The 14663-nt window shown below is 38.2% G+C and overlaps 1 protein-coding gene across 1 annotated transcript in view; it reads left to right on the forward strand.

The window, feature by feature from the left end:
- Arhgap5 (Rho GTPase activating protein 5) overlaps positions 1-14663 on the forward strand; it is an 84108-nt gene that overhangs the window by 49357 nt on the left and 20088 nt on the right. The gene's annotated exons all lie outside the window — the stretch shown is intronic.

Below are 14663 nucleotides of genomic sequence, written 5' to 3' on the forward strand. Positions count from 1 at the left end.
AATTATAGATAAAATAATTGACATGCAATATATGAATGCATTTTTATTACTAATGTCAACATAACTCTTAAACTTTCTTATGCAAACTTCATCTTTTCTACCTGGAATCATTTGTTACTCCTATCGTTAAACAAGTGTGTGCCCTGTGCCTTGTATCAACTAATTTGCAATTAATGCTGACATTAAGTTACAATAATATAAAAAGGGTTTTGAGTGGTTTTATGTACAACAAATGTATAACATTTGGTGGTAAAGGTGATACACTGTGATTATGCTAAAGACCATTCTTGGGCAAAAAGAAAGCACTTTGCTGTTTTTTAGTATATTTTCATATATTTATTTGCAAGATGCCAGGGCGTTTTGCCACTGTAAATGAGCTCCAGACACATGCACTCACCACTTTGAGCATCTGGCTTTATGTGGGTACTGGAAAATGGAACTTGCTCAAGCAGGCTTTGCAAGCAAACACCTTTAACACTGAGCCATCTCCTTAACTCCATCACTTTTTGTTTGTTTTGTTTTATTGAGATTAGATCTCACTCTAGCCCAGGCTGACCTGGTGCTCAATCTATAGTCCCAGGCTGGCCTTGAACTCACAGTGATCCCCACCCCCATGCTGGGATTAAAGAGAAATCTGGTCTTTTGCATGGGGACAATAGGAAATGTGCCCTGAAGGCAAGATCCCACCCACTGTAGAGTCCATCTTATGAAAATGCAAATTCATTTGACTGGAGAGAATCAAAACTGAGAGGATGGCACTGAACTGTCTGCCCAGTGTCCTTGTGTGTTCACATCTTCCCCCTCCCCCACATACATATGAGTACATAGAAGCTAATGGAGATGTGATGTGGGGCTGGGGGGGGAGACTTCATCCAAAGTTGACAACAGGACTTGGCAGATTTGACCTTGTTCTAATGGTCTGTAAACTTGAAAGCTGCAAGATGGAAAGGGTCATGAAGGCTCACTCCAAGTAGTATGTGGCAGGGTCAAAGTCCCTGCAAGGAAACCCTGAGGGGCCATTGTGTGAAACTGTGAAGATGAAACCCAGGGAAGTTAAGTGGAAACTCCAGGGTGTTGGAAATTCCAGGAACATGGGATGGCTGCTGAGGAAACACGTAGGCACTGAATGGAGCCCAGCACAAGAGAGGCTGTGTGTGTCACAGGTGGAAGAGCTGGAGAAGCAGGGCTACCTAAACCTTTGGAACCCAGATAATTCCATCACCAGCCCAAGTTGCTGGACGTGGATCCTTGGTTTTGGTGTTCGCCCCTCTGTTTGGGGCTCGCTTTGGTTTAATCATTCCTTGTTTACACCCTCATTCCTCTCTTGGGTTTGGATGCTCACTGTATGTCATTACCTACTGGAAGTAGGTAAAACTTTAATAATTTCATAAGGGGTCTCAGTTAAGAAGTTGGTTTTAGTCTCAGAAGGTATTTTGGACTTTTGAAGTGTTGGGACTGGTAAAGAATATGGGGACTACTGAAATTGGACTGAATGCATTTTGCAGTACGAGATGGCCATGAGTGTATGGGAACAAAAGGTTAATGCTCAACAGTCAGGAGTGTGCCAGGTGTGGTGGTGCATGCCTTTAATCCCAGAATTTGGGAGGCTGAGGTAGGAGGATCGCTGTGAATTCAAGGCCAGCTGATTCTGCGGAGTGAATTCCAGGTCAGCCTGGGCTGGAGTGAGACCCTATCTCAAAAACACAAACAAAACAAAACAAAAAAACAACATGAGTTGGGTGGACTAGTCATCCTTGTACTTGATCATAAGCAAAAGACTAAAAAGCATTTTATAGTTAATCCCTGTCAACTTGATTAGATCTAGGATCACCTAGGGAACCAATTTATGGGCATGTCTGTTGAAGAGTTTCTAGATTCAATTAATTGAGTTGGAAAGACTCACCCTAATTTGAGCTGATGTCTAGAACTAAATAAAAAGAACGCAAACTAAGCCAACAGCATTATCGATTTCCTGCTGCCATGCCTTCCCTGCCATAATGGATTGTGCCCTTAAACTGTGAGCCAAAATAAATCTTCCCTTCCTTTTTTATGTACTCCTACTCCATGGCATTAAAAAGTGCTTATTTTTATTAAGGAAAAACACTGCCTTTAATCTTCTTTATATGACAGTTTTGTGCCCGAAATGTCACACACTTCTGGTAAAAATTCTTCTGTTAATATTAACTTCATCCTAATCTTTTTAGCATATGATAAACCTCATTTCACTTAGCTTGAATGAAGTCAGCATGAACATTATTCAAACACAAAGAATAACAGGCTTCTTGAACAATACACTGCATAGTATCAAGGGGCAATACATTTTATGACTTGGATTACACATGGGTATTCTTATACACAGCACAGTGACATTTGATCAAGAAACACAAAATCTTATTTTAAATGACAAATATAATGGGTCTCCACATGTTCATGTTTCTTATGTTGTTACTTAAATACATTGTTACAGGCTTAATCATTTGTAGCCATCTCATTTATTTGTGCCATTTATGCATATGTGCTTTCTAGTTGTTCTCTCAGCATTGGAGGCACAGGCATATGCAGCCATGCCCAGCTTTTTATGTGGGTGCTGGGGATCATACTTGCACAGCACATCTTACCCACTGTCTCTTCATCCCCAATTCTCTGTACATTTTAAGAGAATGTATATTGTGTTGTTGGGTGTTCGTTATCTGTCTGGTCTAGTTAGCTTATCCTGTTATTCAAATCTTAAAATTTCCTTGTTGATCTTTATCTGGTTGTTCTTTTCATAATTGTAGTACACTATTATAGTCTAGTCTATACTTTTATAGTTGACTTTCAGTTTTGTCCAGTTTTGCCTCCTATATTTTGGAATGTGCATTGGGAACATATGTTTATAATTATTATATCTTTTGGATTGATTCCTTCTGTTAAGATATAATGTCCTCTGTGATAATGATTTTTTTTTTTGTCTTATAGTCTTATTTTTTCTGATAGGAAAACTGCCCCAACTGTCTTTGTTTCTATTTTCATGGCGTATATTTTTCAATACTTTTAGGTTGTATTTTGTTTTGTTGGGGTCAGGTTCTCCAGTGTTATGTAGGCTATCCTTGAACTGCTAGGTTCAAGCATTTCTTCTTCCCTCAGCCTTCCAATAGTTGATACCACAAGCATGTACATCTTCCATCCTTTTACATTCAGATATTTGTGTCTTTGTTTTTATGATAAGTATCATATAGACTTTCCTTTAACCCAATCTGTTAGTCTCTGTTACAATGGAAGGAGAGTTAAATTTTAATCATTACCCTGGGGAGGTTACCATTAATATCTTAACTTTTTAATAATCATGTCTTAAATTATATCCAACTTTGTTTCAAAAGTATACAAAACTCCATTACAGGTCTGTGTTCCATCCCTTCATTATTCTCACAAATCATATCTTTATACTTGGTATGTCTGTTAACATCAAGTTGTATCTATTATCTTGTGCATTTGTCATTTTAAATATTATCAACAAAATAAGGACTTATGGGTGAGAACTGAAATACAGCTACTGGTTGATGCATTTGACTATACGTCTTTAGGGGTTTTTTTGTTGTTTGTTTTGTGTTTTGTTATTTTTGTAACTTCAAGTTTCTATCTATTCCATTTCAGCTTAGAATACTCCTTATCATTTTTTACAAGACACATCTACTAGTGGTGAACTCTTGACTTTTATTTCTCTCAGAATGCCTTATTTTCTCATTCATTTTTGAAGACTGCTTTTGCCAAAAAAATTTTGGTAGGTAGTTGGGGATTTTGTTTCTTTAAATTATAGCACCATAAATATATCACCCAGTTGCTTTCTGACTTCCATGGTTCCTGGAAAATAAATAGGGTGCAGCTGTCAGAAGCACTGTATGTTATGTGACAGTCCATTCTTTTTCTTGTTTTAATTTTTTTTCTCTTCTTTTTTGTTTTTTTGAAGTAGGGTTTCACTGTACCCCAGGTTGACCTTGAATTTCCTGTGTAGTATCAGGTTGGTCTTGAACTCACAAGGATCCTCTTACCTCAGCCGTCCATGAGCTGGGATAAAAGGCCCGCACACCATGCCCAGCTCCCCTTTTCTTTCAAACTGGATAATTTCAAGTATGCTATAAGTTCACGTGGATGCTTCCCTCCTCTTAACCCACATCTGCTGTAAACCTTTGTAGTGAATCCTGCATTTGACTTATTTCTGTGTCTTTATTGACATTCTCTATTATGCTTTTGTTTTGTTTTTGTTTTTGTTTTTGTTTTTTTTTTTCCAGATAGGGTCACTTGTAGCACCCCTGCCCTGCAACTCACTGGAGTTGAGGATGGCTTTGAGCTCCTGATCCTCCTTCCTATACCTCCAAAGTGCTGGAGTACAGGTACACGCCATCATGCTCTAACATTCATTCATTGTTTTCCTATAGTTTTTTGCTCATTCATGATTTTCTTTATCTCTTTGTTGATATGAAACCTGTATAAGTGTAATGGCTGGACTTCCTCAAAAACAATTTCTGTTTATTTGTTTTCCTGTAATGGATCATACTTTGTTGCTTAATTGGTGAAAATAGGTTGCTTTGAATATTATAGTATGGTAGGTCTGAAAATCAGATTGTTCCCACTCACTGGGACTTGTTTTTGCTGTTTGCTCATTCAGTAAACTTCTCAACCACTGTTGTTGTGTATATTCTTTTGTTAATTTTTGCCTCTGAAACCTGTGTTCTATTAACTTAGTGTTTTGATAATTCCCTTTAAGTGCTTGGAACCAAAAGGAAAAATCAACTTTCTAAGTCCTGTGGGTGAAAGAAAGGCACTCCTTTGCACTTTTCCTTCTAGGAGCCACCAGAAAAGTTAACATCTATAACCAGAATTGTTCATGAAGAATTGGTCTGTATTGCTCTCTGGCACTTGGCAACATGTAGCCAGAATGCAGGCTGTCCTCATGGCTCTTCTCAGTCTAGGATGTGGAGCATACTAAAGGGATTGCCCAAAGGTTCTTTCGTCACAAACAATTCTCTGTGGGTAGGAGGGTGTTGTTTTGGTTTGGTTTTTGACTAAATTCCAGTTCTGTAAAAGTTAATTTTGGCCCTTTTGGCTTAATAGTTTTGTTGCAATACTGAGTCCAGGAATACCCTTCTCCATCGTATTTGATGGTATCACTCCCTATGAATATGTTTATCTAATATGTGGATAGTGATACATCTTGCTGCTTTGCTATTTATAATATGTTCTGCGTATTAATTTGAAACTGAAGATATGCACACAGAGGCACTAAATCTCTTGGGTTTATATTTGCAATTCAAATAGGATTTAGACTCTTTTTACCTTTACAAATGAATAGAATGATAATTAAAAGGTAATTTTTAATTAACAGAATTTTTATATTTTAGAATGTTGGGATATACTTTTTCACATTTTATTGATGGTTCTTAGTTCTCCATTTTCTTTGTGTTATGTAAAATAAAGCAGATTCTCCAACCAAAAGTGAGGGCATCTTGGCTTAAAGGGGTTATGCAAAATTATTTGAAAGCTATTTGTCTCCAGAGAGCAGTGGGGGCTTCTCTCTGAAGTTTGGGTTCCCTGACTATGGTAATCTGACTTGGTTTCTAGTACCAGATGTGAATTCTCTCCCACTGAGCAAGCCCCATGTCCAATCAGAGAGCAGTTGGTTACCTGCAGAGGCTGTGTACCATGATTGTACAAGTGTGTACTTCTTGTCTGGCTAGTTGTAGTCTTTAGGATTCCCTGCTTATTCATCCTGTTGGTAGACATTGGCCTCCAACAGCTACTGTATGTGACAGCCTCAGGTTGCTGTAATGAACTTCCAAACCAGGTACAATTTATGGGGGGAATGGCATTTATTTGAAGCTTACAGATTGAGGTAAGTTTCATAATGGCAAAAGAAGTTGGCCTTCCTTTTACAGGTCCTTGCAGGTCCATAGAGAGAGAGAGAAGCCAAAAGCAATCACTATCAGCATACATAAGTACACTTGAGGAACTCCATAATGGCAGAGCTCAAGCACTTTGCATATCTTTGGCTGGAATTTATATCCACCCCCAGTAACACCTCCTCCATCCAATTTACAAATTTGAATAAAACTCCTGAATGTATTGGGGAACATCTGTTCAAACCTCCACAGCTACCATAGAACTTTTCAGCATTGTGAGGGCTAACCAGGAGGGAGTTAGTTTCCGTTTTGGTTCTAGCATGGTATTCCGATGTTTGGTGATCACAGCCTGTACCTTTTAGGTCTGGCAGGTAATCAAGTGTTTTGGCACTGGCCTACATTGTTTTGGAGAACTCATGGGTCCCCCTGGACAACAGCTTACTGTGTGGAGCAACCCAGTTCTTGGCCTGGCATTTACCAGCAGAGTCCATGGTTGTAAGGTTAAACTTTTCTCCTTTCTGTCCAGACTATACCCCTCCTTCTTTATTGGTGGTTATATTTTATAGAATGCTAGCCAGAATGAGGGTTGTGTTTTTTTTTTTTTTTTTTTTTTAGAGAGAGAGAGAGAAAAAATGGGTGCTCCAAGGCCTTTCTTTAGTCACTGCAAAAGAACTTCTGACACATGTAGTACCCCTCTTTGTATATCTGGCTTATGTGGGTTCTGGGGAATCAAGTGTGGGATCTTTGGGTTTGCAGGCAAGTACCTTAACTGCTAAGCCATCTCTTGAGCCCCAGGGTTTTTATGGAACTGATTCATGATGTCATAACTCTTTTAATTCCCTCCCCAGCCTCCCAACCCTCTCTCCCTCCAACCTGTTCCTCCCCTAACCTGTCAAGTAGCTCCTCTTTTCCTCTTCCCCTATTTTTTCTCTCTTCTGGTTTCATTGTAGTTTCATGCCCAGATTTCTGGTGCTTACTACTGTTTGCACTCATCTCCAGTTGAACCCAGTTAGGGACTTCATATGAGAGAGAGAGTACTGCGGCATTTATCTTTCTGTTTCTGTGACCTCTCAGTTAGAATGATATCTTTTCTAATTCCATCCATTTTTTGGCAAATTTCATTATTTCATTTTTCCTTACCTCACTGAGTAGAATTCCATTGTGTATATATATCATGTCTTCATTACTTATTCATCAGTTGATGGGCTGATCCCAAGTCCTAGCTAATTTGAAATATAGTAGTAGCAAATATGGCTGAGCCAGGTATTTCTAGTGAAGAATATGGTCTTCAGCGGATATGTCCAGGAGTGAGTTATAGCTGGATCAAATGGTAGATATATTTTCATCTTTTTCAGGCATCTCTGTACCATTTTCCATAGTGATGTACAAGTTTGCACTTCCCATTACCAGTGGGTAAGTGTTCCTCTTTTCCCACAGCCTCCCCAGTATTTATCATTTGATTTTTGTTTGTTTGTTTGTTTGTTTGTTTTGTTTTGTTTTTCAAAGTAGGGTCTCACTCTAGCCCAGCCTGACCTGGGCTATGTAGTCTCAGAGAAGCCTTGTACTCACAGCAATCCTCTTTCTTACCTCTGCCTCCCAAGTGCTGGGATTAAAGGCTTGGCCACCATGCCCAGCTTCATTTGATTTTTTTTTGATGACTGCCATCCTGATTGAAGTGAGATGAAATCTCAGAGTCGTTTTGATTTGCATTTCTCTGATGACTAAATATGTTGAATGTCTCTTTTAAGTGTGTACTGGCCATTTGTATTTCTTCCTTTGAGAATTGTCTGTTTGAATCTCTACCCCATTTGGGTGTGGCGGCGCACGCCTTTAATCCCTGCACTTGGGTGGCAGAGGTAGGAGTATCACCATGAGTTCAAGGCCACCCTTAAACTACATAGTAAATTCCAGGTCAGCCTGGACCAGAGTGAGACCCTACCTTGAAAAAGAAGGGGGAAGAAAAAAGAAATGAGACTAATTTCATTCTTCTACATGTACTTATCCAACACCGTCTGTTGAAGATGCTGCCTTTTCTCTGGTGTGTATTTTTGGCCTATTTGTCAAAGATCAGGTAGTTGTACTTGCCTGAATTTTAGAGATGGTTCTTCTATTCTGTTCCATTGACTTGTGTTTCTGTTTTTGTGCCAGTAACATGCTGTTTTAGTTACTGTGGCTTAGTAGTGTATCTTGAAATCAGGTATAGTGATACCTTCAGGCATTTTTCTTTTGTTGATACTTTTGGCTATCCAAGACCTCTTGTACTTCCATCTGAATTTTGAGACCTTTTTTTTCCTATTTCTGTAAAGAACATTGCTGGAATTTTCATTGTAATCGTATTGAATCTGTTTAATGCTTTTGGTAGGATGACAATTTTCCTAGTATTAATTCTTTGAATCCATGAGCATGGGAGGTGTTTCCATTTTCTTGTATCATTTCTTTCTTTCTGCAGTGTTTTTACGTTTTCTTTGTATAGGTATCTCACTTTTTTGGTTAGTGATATGCTAAGGTATGTAATTGTTTTGTGACTGTTGAAAACAGAACAGTATCACTTATCACTTTCTCCATGTGTTTATCTTTGTTGTATAGGAAGGTTACTGTTTTAGTTTGTTGATTTTGCATTCTGCCACTTTATTGAAAGAATTTATCGCCATTAGAAGTTTTTTGGTGGAATTTTTTGGGTCACTTGTATATAAAATCTTATCATCTGCAAAAGTTCTTCCTTACCAATTTGTATCCCTATAATTTGTTTCTCTTTTTGCATAAGTTGAGATTTCAAGTACTATTTTGAAAAGTAATAATAGTGAGAGTGGGACACCTCTGTTTTGTTCCAGGTCTTAATGGAAACACCTTGAGTTATTCCCATTTAGCATGATCTGGACCTTAGGTACATTATAAACAGCCTTTGCTATGTTGTTCCTCCATCCCTAGTCTCTGGTATTTTAATCATGATGGGGTATTGTATTTTGTTGAAGGTCTTTTCTGAACCTTTTGAAATAATCATGTGATTCTTGCATTTATTCATGTGGTGAACTACGTTTATTGATTTCCATATGTTGAACTATCCTTGCATCCCTGGGATGAAGCCTTTGTGTTGTGGTGTATAATGCTTTTGATTTGTTCTGGAATTGTGTTTGTAAGGATTTTATTGATTGCTTTTTACATCTAGGTTCATTAAGGATATCCATCTGTAATTTTCTGTTTTGTTACATCTCTGGCTTCATAGAAGGTGTTTGGTAGCATCTCTCTTTTTCAGTTATGCAAAATAATTTGAGAAGTGGTTTCAGTTCTTAAAGGAAGGCTTGGTAGAACTCAGCGGTGAATCCATGTGGGCCTAGACTTATTGTTTGTTTGTTGGGAGATTTTTTATTACATTTTAGTCTTGTAAATTCATAGAGGTAGTAGGTTGGTTTAGGAAGTCTGTTCTGGATTTAGTTTTGCAAAGTGTTATCCATTTCTTACAGGCTTTCCAATTCTATGGAATACAGATTTTTGAAATACGCCCTAATTCTTCCAATTTCATTGGTATCAGTTGTGATGTCTCCATTTTCATTTCTAATCTTGTTGACTTGAATCTTCTCTTTTTTTCTTATGATCGATTTGGCCAGTGGCTTGTCAATCTTGTTTGTTTATTTATTTATTTTTTTGAAGAAACAGCTTTTCATTTCATTAATTTTTTGTTTTATTTATTTCCAATTCATTGATTTCTGCTTTGATGTTGATAATTTCTTTCTGTCTGGTACTTTTCGGCTGAGACTACACTTGTCTTTCCAGCACCTTCAAATGGGTATTTATATTACTTTTTTGAGATCTATTTTTGCAATGTAAGCATTTAGTGCCATAAACTTTCCTCTTAGAATCACCTTCATTTTGTCCCATAAGTTTTGATATGTTGTGTTTTCACTGTCATTTAGTTCAATAAATTTACTGATTTCTTCAACAACCCATTCATTGTTTAATAGTGAGTTATTAAGTCCATAGAAATTGTTGGGTATTCTTTTGTGTTGTTGGTTTCTAGTTTTAATGCACTGTAGTCAGATATAATGCAAGGAATTATTTCATTTTTTTTCTGAATTTGTAAAGTGATGCTTTATGCCCTAAAATATTTTTGTATATTTTGGAGAAAGGTCCATGATCAGTTGAAAAGAATGTGTATTCACTAGACTTAGGGTGAAATGTTTTGTAGATGTCTGTTAAGTCCATTTGATCTATGCTGTTGTTTAGCGCCATTGTTAATGTGTTTGTTTTCTGCTTAAAGGGTCTGTATATTGATGATAGTGTGGTATTAAAGTATACTGCTGTAATTGTATTGGGATTTATATCTATTTTATAAAATATTGTTATTTATTTTTTAATTTATTTGAGAGAGAGAATGGGCGTACCAGGGCCTCTATCCATTGCAAATAACTCCAGATACATTTACCACCATGTGTGTCTGGCTTTCATGGGTTACTGGGGAATCAAACTGGGTCCTGAGGCTTTGGAGGCAAGTGCCTTAACCTGTAAGGAAACACCTCCCAGCTCTATGTCTGTTTTATTGTCTAGTAAATTTTGCTTTATAAAATAGGTGCCCCTGTGATGGTGCATATATGTTTATAATTTCTTCTTATTGAATTGTTCCATTAATGAATATGAAGGTAGCCTTCTTTCTTTTGATTTAAAGTCTATTTTGTCAGAAATCAGTACAGCCATTCCTGCTTCTCTTTTTCTGTTTGTTTAGAATATCTTTTTCCATCCTTTCCCCCTAAAGTAGTGTTTATCTTTAATTGTAAGGTGGATTTCTTATAGACAGCAAATGGATGGATCCAACTTTCTGATCCAGCCTGTTAACCTGTATCTTTTGAGTGGGGAGGGAGTTGATCCCATTAACTTTCAGAGTTATAATTATGATATGTGAGTTATTTGCTGTTATTTGATGTTGAAGGTTTTATGGAGTTTGTTGTTTTCTTGGTCTTCACATGCTTTGATGTCCATTCTAGTTTTTATTCTTTTTCTCTCTTTATGTGCATCTTGATTCCTGTCCTGGGTGTGGAGTATTACATGCAGTATTCTCTGTAGGGCTGGTTTGGTGCTCATGTAATCATACAGCTAGTTTGTAACATGAAAGGTTTTTCTTTCACCTTTCATTCTGAGGAATAATTTTGTTGGGTATACTAGTTTGGGTTGACAGCCATGCTCATCTAGCTTTTGAAATACTCTGTTCCAAGCTCTTCTGCCCTTTAAGAATTTCCATTGAAAAATTTAAGGCAGTTCTAATAGGCTTACCTGTATATGTAACAAACTGTTTTTCTCTTAAAGGTTTTAGCTCTAGCCCATGCTGACCTAGAATTTACTCTGTAGTTCCAGGCTGGCCTCAAACCCACAGCAATTCTCCCATCTCTGCCTCCCAAGTGCTGGGATTAAAGTGATCCACCAAGCCAGGCACTTTAGTCTGCTTTTGCTGGTAATTCTTTGTAATGGTTTAATATTGATTGTCTACAGGATCTAGAATCACCTGGGAGACAAACCTCTGAGCATACTGTGAAGGATGATCTAGATTAGGTGATATATATTAGGTGGAAAAGCCCTCCCTAAATGTTTGGTACACCATTCCATGGGCTGGGACCTCAAACCGATGAAAAAGGCAAAAGTAAGTTGAGAAGTAGCATTCATCTCTCTCTGCTTTCTGCCACACAGTACTGCCACCATATCTTCCCTGCACTGGTGGACTTTACCCTTAAACTGTAAGCCAAAATAAACCCTTCCTTAACTTGATTTTGTCAGTTATTTTGTCACAGCAATGAGAAAATTAACTAATACACTCTTCCTCCTAGAGTATTCAAAAATGACTCTAGGGCTGGGGAGATGGCTTAGTGGTTAAGGTGTTTGCTTGCGAAGCCTAAGGACCCCAGTTCAATTCTCCAGGACCCATGTAAGCCAGATGTACAAGGGGGCACATGCATCTGGGGTTCACTTGCAGTGTCTGGAGGCCCTGGTGCTCCCATTCTCTCTCTCTCTCTCTCTCTCTCTTTCTCTCAAATAAATTTAAAAAATATTTTCTTAAAAGTCTGTAGACATTACCAAGTGTTCCTTGAAATGTAATCCCCTACCCAAAGAATGATGCAAAGAATCTTGAGGATGGAAGGATACTGCTAATACTGACACTGTTAACATTTACAGCAGAGTAGAAGAATATGTCCTATAACAATGTAGAAATTACTGTGTGGTAGTTTCTGTACGGTGCTGTAAGAGTTAAAAGGAAATTAGCTTTAACTGGGAATAACAAGGAAGGCAAGGAAAAAGTGTTCTTATTGGAAAAATGAGGCAAATTACTTTTATAAAAATTCATTCACAAAGTCAAGAAAAATTACAGAACAATGAAATTTTGTAGGTAATATATACCTGTAATACAGATGAGTGCAATGTGGGGAAAAGATATGTTGGAACTAAATCTTAGGAAAAAATTGGATATGAATTTTTAAAAATATTTTATTTATGTACTTAAGAGAGGGCTAGGGAGAGAGGCAAATAGAACGGGCCTGCCAGGTCCTCTAGCCACTGCAAATGAATTTCAAATGAATGCACCACGTTGTGCATCTGGCTTATGTGGTGTGGTAGTTTGAATAGATGGCCCCAGTATAGTCAGTGTTTTATTAGTTTGAAGTTTGCATCTGCAGCCACCTGGCTGGAGGTGGTGTCACTGGGCAGATCTGAAGTTATGGTGGTGGGTTTGAGATTTCAGTCTAAAGATATGCAAAATGTGCCTCTCTGGAGTTTCTGAAGTGTGCTGTGCTGTGTGTCTTTTGGCTTGTGCTTTTCTCTTTCTTCTTGGGCCTGTGAAGGCAGGCCAGCTTCTTCTGCCATTATGGAACTTCCCCTGGATCTCTAAACTTTAATAAATATCCCTTCTTCTGTAACTGCCTGGTCTGGAAGTTCAACTCAGTGAACCTGAAGCTGTCTGTTATAGAAGTTGGTACCAGGAATAGGGTGAGATGAACCTGACCATGTGGATTTTGGTCTTTTAGAACCTTTGGAGAAATGGGCATGGACTTGTTCCTTGCAACTGAATGAAGATGCCTTCTGGAGTGGTAAAGCAAATATTATGGACTGTTCTGATGAGAGTTTGTGAATGCTAGGTACAGACAGTATTGAACTTTGAAGCTTGGCTTATGAACTTTCTAAGGGGAAGGAAGGACTGCAGAGGACTTTGTTGGAACTGAGCTACTGGCATAAGGGCTGACTGTGTCCTGCTGCCCAGGCCCATAGAGTTTGATTAACGTTAAATATATAATGGATTGATGTGCTTGGCTAAAAATAATGGTCTGACTTATTTAAAATTTTAGTTGGAAAACCTCAAGCAAGTTAAAATTACAGACACTGAGACTGGTTTTAGATTACTGAAGCTGCTATTGTCAACACATTAGCAATCTTAAGGAAGATGGCCTAACTGCTTTACATTAAAACAATGGAGAGGATGTCTGAGGAAACACTGTTAGAAATGCAAACTCTTTTGGAAAGAGATAGAGAAGGAACCTGCTTTTTCAAGATTAACGATTTATTTTGTTCCTGAATTAAGAATATGGCAGTGTCGTGCACACCTGGTATTAGCTTTGGAAGCATGAGAAATGCATGGTGTGGTCATGAATTGCACATGGTTCCAGGAGCCACTGCTGAGATGTGATATGAGGCAGGGCCTCTTGCCCTGATAGGCTGAAAGAGCCTTTGGAAGATGGACCGTGGTTTTCATGTTTTGGATATACCAGCTATGGAAGGGCTACCATGGAATGTACTGATAGCCTGGGCTGGAAGTGTTCCCTGACTACTCTGCCCAGCTGGAAGTGCAGAATTGGAAAACCTGGAGACTTGTCAGACTTGAACTTAAACTGCAGAAATTTAATGTTTGTTTGGTGGTTAGTTTGAATTGTTTTAGTCTCTCCTTGCTATGCATTATATCAGCTGAAAATGTTTGCTCTGTACCTTTATATGTTGAAAGTATTTAACTTGTTTGATTTTACAAGACTCACTATCTTAAATTGGTCAAGACTTGGGGGACCTTTGAAATTGGACTGAATGCATTTTATAATGTGTGATGGTTATGAATCTATTGGGGACCAGGGGTGGAATGTGGTAGTTTGAATAGATGGCCCCCAGTATATTCAGTGTTTTATTATTTTGTAGTTTGCATCTGAAGCCACCTGCCTGGAGGCAGTGTCACTGGTTGGATCTTAAGGTGTGGTGAGGGGTTTGAGATTTCAATCTAAAGATATGTAGAGTATGCCTATCTGGAGATTCTGAAGTGTGCTGTGCTGTGTGGCTTTTGGCTTCTGTTTCTCTCTCTCTGCTTGGACCTGTGAAGGCAGGCCAGCTTCTTCTGCCATTATGAAACTTCCCCTGGATCTGTAAGCTTCAATAAATGTCCCTTCCTCCATAAGTGTGCCTGGTCTGGAAGTTCATCTCCATGAACCTGAAGCTGTCTGCTACACTGGGGAATTGAACCTGGGTCCATTAGACTTCACAGGCAAGTGCCTTAACTGCTAAGCCATCTCTCCAGCCCCATGAAATCTTTATTACTGGGAATTACATGTTCTTGAGAGATGATGTTTCTTGTTTATAGTATTAGGATGCCTGATTAAAAAAAAAAAAAAGTACTAGCCATATTTTTTTCTCTTATAGTTGATCTGTAGCAGATTTCTTCCCAGGTAAAAACCAGTAATATATAAGACATTTTTAAAAGACGCTGGCTGAACTGATCATGCAGTTTTGGTTAAGTTCAGAAGCATAGCACGAGTAGTGAGAAATTGTTAACTAGAA

This window comes from Jaculus jaculus, chromosome 7, assembly GCF_020740685.1.
Source record: "Jaculus jaculus isolate mJacJac1 chromosome 7, mJacJac1.mat.Y.cur, whole genome shotgun sequence".
Lineage (NCBI taxonomy): Eukaryota > Metazoa > Chordata > Mammalia > Rodentia > Dipodidae > Jaculus > Jaculus jaculus.